The sequence below is a fragment of the Nyctereutes procyonoides genome, unplaced genomic scaffold, assembly GCF_905146905.1.
Source record: "Nyctereutes procyonoides isolate TBG_1078 unplaced genomic scaffold, NYPRO_anot_genome, whole genome shotgun sequence".
In the NCBI taxonomy this organism is placed as follows: domain Eukaryota; kingdom Metazoa; phylum Chordata; class Mammalia; order Carnivora; family Canidae; genus Nyctereutes; species Nyctereutes procyonoides.
In genome coordinates, this window is record NW_026575043.1 from 19975190 (window position 1) to 19983399 (window position 8210).

The 8210-nt window shown below is 38.1% G+C and overlaps 1 pseudogene; it reads left to right on the plus strand.

Annotated features, from left to right (window-relative positions):
• The first annotated feature begins 4584 nt into the window (after positions 1 to 4584).
• On the plus strand, positions 4585 to 5043 carry LOC129508224 (60S ribosomal protein L29-like; annotated as a pseudogene).
• The last annotated feature ends 3167 nt before the right edge of the window (positions 5044 to 8210 follow it).

Genomic DNA, 8210 nt, shown 5'->3' on the forward strand with positions numbered 1-8210 from the left:
TTCTCCTGTAGACCTGCTTCTCCCCTGGACAGGCCTCTGCTCCAGGTCCCCTCCCGTAGCAGACCCACCAAAACTTAACACTGCTGCCTCACCCCCATGTACTTTTATAGATCTGCCCCCTTCAACCTGACCTGCCTTGGTCCCAATGGCTACAGGTCCCCCCCTGCAGTGGACCAGCAAAAAGCCTTGTAAATACTACATGCCCTGCCCCATCCAATATGCCCTGGGCTGGAACCTATCCAAAGCAGTGCCACAAGCCTGGTAGTGAGCAAGCAGCCCTAACAGGGGCCAGCACCACTCTATAGTGACCTGACTTCTGCCCCATGGAGAGGGACAGATAACTACATATGACCATCAGACTGAGTCTCCAGTAGTGGACTGGGAGTAAACACTAGTTTGACTGCAGGCTCCACCTACGAACAAAAGCTTCTCAGGGCACTACACAAGGAAAATGCCCTGCAGTTTGGTGCTACTTCATCTCTGCAAATGCCTGGTCTGACTCAACTTAAGCCCAGTGTGGCCCCAGACTGACCCATTGACAACACAGGGACTAAGCCCTGGTCACAACATGCAAAGAGAGCCGTTGCATATGACTGGACTGAAGGCAAGCACAGCTCAGTTACTACAGTAAAGTACACACACCACACATAGGAGACACTCCAGAAGAGCCAGGTTCTGGTGAACAAAGGACATTGCATTGCAGGGCACTATAGGACCTCTTCTTCATAAGGCCATTACTCTCAAAAGCAAGAGGCATAGCTAATATCCCTAACACATAGAAACAGATACAGAGTGTTAGACAAAATAAAAAGACAGAGGAATATGTTCCAAATGAAAGAACTGGACAAGTTTAAGCAGGATATCTCAAGGAAATGGAGATAAGTAGTATACCTGATAGAAAATTTAAAGTAATGATCATAAAGATACTCATTGGACTTGAGAAAAAAATAGAGAATCTCAGAGATACCCTTAAAAAGAGAGATAGAAGACATAAAAAAACCAATCAGAGATGAAAATCTCAGTAACTGAAATTAAAAATACAGTAGAGGGGATAAATAATAGGATAGAGGAAGTGGAAGAACAGATCAGTGACCTGGAGGACAGAGTAATAGAAAGCGATCAATATGAACAGGAGAGAGAAAAGTAATTTTTTAATTTTTATTTATTCATAAAAGACACACAGAGAGAGGCAGAGACATAAGCAGAGGGAGAAGTAGGCTTCCTCCAGGGAGCCCGATGTGGGACTCAATCCCAGGACCCTGGGATCACACCCTGAGCCAAAACAGATGCTCAACCACTGAGCCACCCAGGCATCCCTCAAATTTAAATTTCAAATTTTCAAATTGTCAAAGAACTATAGGGGAATGAAATCAACTGGGAGTTTGATTTGATAGTGAATCTTTATAATATCAAAGTAGACTTGGAATTTGAGAGATGAAAGGGACTTTTAAAGGTCATTGCAGTCAACAAAATCATGAGAATATCGAGACCAGTGCAGGTCTTGGAGCCATAAATCCCGATTCTAATTTTCTGTTATGGTGCCTGAGAGAATTAGATAATTTTTCCCCCATTTAGAAGACAGATTTTAAGAACATTGTAGAGGAATCTTACCTACCAGTATTTGGCACCCTGTCCACAAAGCTAGCACCCATCCCTAGTGATTTTACCAAGGCCACATAATTAGCTGGGTATGGATCCACCCCCAGCTGGTCTTAGACTCTACCATTCAGTGCTCTTCCTCTCCACATTCTCCACTCTTAAAAGCTTCTTTCTTTTCTTTTCTTTCTTTTCTTTTCTTTTCTTTTCTTTTCTTTCTTTTCTTTTCTTTTCTTTCTTTTCTTTTCTTTTCTTTTCTTTTCTTTTCTTTTCTTTTTTCTTTTCTTTTCTTTCGTCCTTAAGGTCTAGGAGCACAGTGTGCCCAGAAAGGTCAAATGAGACAAGCCTTCTTTTTCTTTTAAATACAGAAGTAGCTCCTCAAAGAAACTACTATCCAACCTGAGACAACATTATAACTATTATATTGATATAATTATGATATGTATCATAGTATTACCTCTAATTGTCTGGAAAGACAATTGTAAGATCAACAGGAGTAATTAAATTGGAGTTACATCAAGGCATGGTGAAAAGAGCACCAGAGAACTTGTAACATCACTCCTTACTAGTTGTGTGACCCAGATTGCTTCACTTTTTCGACTCTAGGTTTTCTCATCTGAAAAATGTGGATATGATTCCTGTCCCATCTATTCTACAGAATTCTTGTGAAAGACAAATGAAATAAATCATGTAAATGGGTCCTGGAGATGATAAAGTGATGTTTAAATGTAATTTCATGTTATTTGCTTATGAAAATTCTTTGAAAAGTTAACAGCACAAATCAAAGACTGATTATTATTGAAATTAAACTTGTTTACTGTGTGCTTCTTTCATGTGGGCACTCTCAGTATCTTTGGTTTATGTAATGATAAATCATAAATGTGGCACCAGATGTTCCTTAGTCCCTGAGTTCTGGGAAGCATGTCAGAAAATGTCAGGGGTGACCACTGAGAAGCATTCAGAGTGACTTAGTTGAGCTCTTGGTATCTAAGACGCGTAGCAAAGAAGGCATATGGTTTTAACTGTTTAGGGCTTACTTTATGAGCTAATTGGTATTTAATCCAATGTGTTTATTTGCAAAAGTCTCTATTAAGATACAAGACTTTCCAAATAAACATAAAAAATCCTTAAATGATAACTACCTAACCTCACATTTACAAAAATAGCATAGTTTTTAGTTCAATTTAGATCTGTTACATACTTTCCTCTTTCTCTCTTGAAAAGTATAGTTGAATGTAGTACAAGCTAATTTTCTTATTTGTTTGCAAAGTACAAATGAAAGTCTATACTACTGTATTTTCATAAGTGATCTAAGTTCCAGAGGAGAAGCAAAGTAAAACTTGAAAGCTAAGAACAGACATGTGACAACATGTCCATCATTACTGAAAAATTAAGAGATTTCTTTCAGTTTGTAGAAAAAATTCATCTCCTGCAGATATCCAAATTGTCTCATGACAGAAAAATTTAAATTCCAAATTGACATTGCCTTCAAGTTTTATTTTGTCTTAAGTTAACATGTCCTCTCCATTTAACCATTGCAAATGAAGTTCAAATCTGTCACCTTCCTTTATTGACTTACATAGAATAAGACGTACATTTACTTTTTTCCTCCATTAGAGGTGAAGGGTATTTTGAGATGGCTGGAGAAGACATAAGCATAGTCTGACGCCATGGCATGGATTTTCATGGTTGTGCCACACAAAATTGTTTATTAATTTGTCTTATTTTTATAAAAATGTGATTAAATATATTTTTTCCACATACCCAAAAGTGGGAGAAGAAAAATATGCTAACTACATAGTTGACTTCTCTCTCTGAATTAGGCAAATAGATCAGGAATGTGTCATCAACCCCCCTGGAGTCAGAAACTACTCTTCCTCCAGAAAATATACACAAACAGAAAATTTTTCATTCAATTGATGGATCCACCAGATAGCAATTGACTTAAGAGTCAGAAGCCCTAAAGAATGAGGAAGGCAATATCTTCTCTTCATTTTTTAAAAAGACCCATTATGTTCTCCTCTTACCCTGTACATGCTGTGTGCATCAAAGATCAATTTTGCGTTAATGTCTGACAGATGGGTGCTTGATCAAGAATAGTGGGTTCCAAATGCCATTCAAGGAGGTTATAATTTTCCATATTCCTCAACATGTGAAAAAAATAAATACAACCAGAGGGTGTATATTTGGTAGAGTAGAAATTTTATTCCTTTTCATCCTCTCCTTTTTCCTTTGGGGCAGAACAGGACTTTCTTAATTAAGAAAATAACACCTGAAGCTATTCCATAGGAAGTGGCCAATATTGGCTAAAAGGGATGTGTTTATTTATTTTTTTCTGGTGAGAAGCTCTACTCTGAGGAATCTGAAAGACCTCAGGCCTCCTCCCTCAAAGCACAGTAAGGACCTAACCTTAGAGCCAGGAGCAATGCTCAGAACTTTGGGAACCCAGTGAGGCTTACGTAGGATAGAGCTGGAGCCTGGAAAAGGTGAACAGAGTTGAGGAAGCACTGAGGACTGTTTGGGGTGGTGAGGTGAAGACAGAAGGGGATGCAAGAGAGTGATAGGGAAACCTCAACTAAGTTCTTTATGAGCTGAACAGCAACTTGAAAGGAATAGCAAGAAGAAAGTTGTATACCATTATACACACTCTCTCAATATGTGATCATCATATAGTAAGAGAGTTTCCTTTTACATAATGAACTGAACTAGCACACCGTTCCAAACATTGCATTGTTGGTGAGATGTTGGCAACTTATTTCTTGAGGAAAACCAACCTTCGTTCAGATAGAATGTATGCTTTCTTCACTGGGAAAGCCTTGCTATCAAAAAAAAAAAAATCAGCTCAGTTAAATGGTGCAGATGGTTTGTAGACTTATAGTTGGACCTTTTTGAGTAGCACTGAACCAGAAAACATCTGAAGTAGCTGAAATCAAAAATAGGAAACTAGGCTGGTCCTATGTACTCAGGAGCTATGGCTTTGGTACAGACATGGCCAAAACCTAGAACCACACCACACACAACCAGTCATGAAAATGGCACAAAAGCAGCATCAAGAAACCCCAATCACAAAGATAAGAATCTGTTAAGGGGGTGGACCCTAAGTTCCTGAGGAACATGTGCTTTGCCAAGAAGCACAAGAAGGGACTAAATAAGATGCAGGCCAAGAACATCAAGGCCACAAGTGCATGGGCCGAGGCTTTCCAGGTTTTTGTCAAGTCCAATCAGGTTAAGCCCAAGATCCCAAAGGGTGGCAGCCACCAGCTCAATCAACTTGCCTACATCTCTTATCTCAAGCTTGAGACACTTGCGCATGCCTACATTGCCAACAGTCTCAGGCTCTGCCAGCCAAAGGCCAAGGACAAAGCTCAAACCAAAGCCCAGGCTTCAGCTGCCACTCAGACTCTGGCTCCCAAAGGTGCTCAGGCTCCCACGAAGGCTCCAGCATAGAGGCTTCTGTTAGCCAATGTGAAGATGGAAGCACTGCTGTGACCCCTGGCCTTCCGTCTGCATAGGACTGGTGTCCTCCTGTACTATTTGTACAAATAAATCTGAATCAGGAAAAAAATGAATAAATAAAACTTAAAATAGAGAGCTCAGGTTCTGAAATTGGGTGAGTTGATTGAAATCCTATGAGTGCTCCTGGGTAAGTTACTTAATTTCTCACTTTATTTGATCAGTGGGAAAAATCATGGTAGCATCTGACTGGGTCATGAACATCTAAAAGGAACAATTCCCTTGTGTGTTTTGGCAAGTAGTAACCACTCTATAAATGTTAGCTGCTAATATTACTTTTTCTTATTTGTTCATGACACATGTATTAAATGTAATTTATCTACATAAAAACTTCACAGCTTAGGTTCTTTCCAGTCCTGAGATTCTAGATCAAGTGGATACATTGCAGGTGAGTCACTCTTAATACTTCTTCCACAGCATGCTGCTTGAGTGCAGTGGAAAGACTAGCATGAATGAATATTTCAAGTACAATGAAATGAAAATTGCCAATGTCTGTTGGCTGGAACCAGAGAGCACCAACGCCAAATGGTTAAAGCAAATGTGTTGACTCATGTAATTGGAAGTACAGAGTAGGGTCAGCTTCAGTGCTAACTTCATCCTGGCTTCTGGGTCCATTTTTCCTGGCAATCCTTTGACCCAGGCTTTCTCAAAACATTGATGTCACCTCTGGAGTGGTAGAGAGCTAGTAACATTTCAGATTTGACATTCTGCAGCCCACCAGGTCCAGGGAAAGAAAGCGTAAGTTTTATCAGAAAAATACGAATGGACTTTCCCAGAGCTCTTGATTTCAATGTTCCCAACTTGAGTCACATGCCCTTTTCGGAACTAATTACCAGCAAAGGAATCTGATTACTCCTAGACTTACGAATCTCATAGGAAGGACCCTGAAGGAGAAAGCAGTGGTGTTTTCAATAGGTATTATAAGAAAAGGACAATAAAACCTTCCAGGAATTCCCCTCCCCCCTTTTTTACCTTCTAGGAATTCCTAAAGGAAAAATACCTACATATAGTCATACTACATACTGTCAGACCTTGAAAAGCATTTAGAGATAATCTAAATGTCTAAATTCTTCAGCCTATAGAAAAGGAACTCAAGACAAAATAAATAAAATGAATTGTCCAAGGCTGCCCTGCCAAAGGTGGCCCAACTGTGACTCTAACTTGGGCATTATTATTTCAAATCTATTGTGCTTTCAACACCAGCCAATTTTTCTGCCATCTTAACTAATAAAAACAAAAACAAAGCATGTAATTCTGATTGTTTGCCCATTGCTTAAGGATTCCAGCTGCTGATAGGAACCATAACCTGGACTGAGGAGAAAAGTAAGTGCAGTTTGTGTGCTATAACTGGTTCATAATACCTTTTAGTTTCTTTAGAGAATGTAGATTATCTTTCAATAGTTCCGTCTTGTGTAGTTATTTTGCCCCTTATCAATAAAATCTTTAAAGGACATCCAATGTTCTGAGAAAGAAATATAGTACCTGAGAAGCAAAGCTGTATTAATTTATGATGACTACTGTTTTGTATCATAACCTCTTGTATCCAATTGAACCAGTTTTATCCTGGCTGGATTCTTTGAACTTCATTGTTTTGTTGTGCAGAATTATAAGAATATTAAAAAGAAGTTTCTTATTTTGAAGATTTCTGCTTAATGCATTATTTCATTGTATTTGGAATGGATCCCAAAGTAACTCTTATTCTAGTGATCAACCTCACATAACTGAGGCTTTATCCTTAATTATTCTAAAAATAGCCACATACAGTTTAGTTGACTTTTTAAAATCCATATCTCTGAAACAATTTGGGGAAGGAAGCAATGCATACGGGAAGCCTCACTGGTATTCTGTTTCAGGCCAGCAACTGAATCTTTAATGTAAATCTTTAACATCAAATTCTTAATGTAAAAAAATCAGTCACCGGGCCAGCAGACCAAATGACTGGCCTGTGATCATCAGCCTCTTCCATTCTGCAAAATATTTAAGTGGGATTTTAGTGTTACGATATAAAGGCATACAGAAAACTTGCAATATCTTTTAAATATATAGTCCCATGAACTTTGTCTCAAATTCCACTAAGAAGGCTTCTGTTTTCATAGGGAAAAAAAAGGCAATGTTTTTAAAAAGTATTTAGCTTGTGCATACTTAGACTATAGAACTGAAAAATTCCTTTCTTATCCTTTTAGTTATTTCCAATGAGTATTGTACCATTTCTAAATATTTGATGAAGGCAATAAAGTGGATTAGCCCTTCACACTTCAGTGGCTTGTGGATTTACTCCCAGTTGGAATCATTTCTGCCCTAGGAATATCAAAATCAGTGACCTTTTATATGTCAATTTGTTTCTCCATCTGTCCCACAATGTAGATGTGAGGAATTGGACTAATGCTATTGAACCATGCTTTCCTCTTCTTAGATGTCAATGTGTTGATTCCTATATATTGAGCTTCTTTGGCAATTTTTCATGTGTACCGTTTCCCTTCACTCAAGTAAAAGTACTTCACAAAGAAAGAGTATAAGGATAAAGTCTAAGATTTGTGATTCATTCCTAGCTCTTTTTAGTTTATGTTTCTTCTAGTTTCTTCTAATATTCTGGTTCTTTTACTAACTCAAGTGAAATTGTCTATTTTTTTCTAGATATATAATTAATTCAGATACAGTGTTGCACCTGGAAAAAAGAATATCATAGGAAAATGTGTTCTAATTTTCTGAATTGCCAGTTTTTTCATATGGGGAGTTGGACCATGTAGCCTATCTTAATTTAACCACAGTCTATGAAATAATGCATATTTGTCAATAATCAAAGTATAGATTGAAGGGATCAGATGTATTCTTAATAATTTCTGAGATCATATCATGTATTTAAATTAAAGGGGATTTCAGCCAAGTAGGTCATTAACTTAAGGCTTTATTAATAAATCTTGATTTTATGTAATTGTTTTTGAGCCTTATACTTTTGAGGGGGTAGATGGGAAGAATGACTATCTATCTGCCACTCTTTGCTTTCTGCATATTGTCTTCCTGAACTTAACCCTGATTGTGGTATATAATACAGGTTACTTTTACCGTGTGCTTCAGAGACTGATGGCTATGTACACTGTACA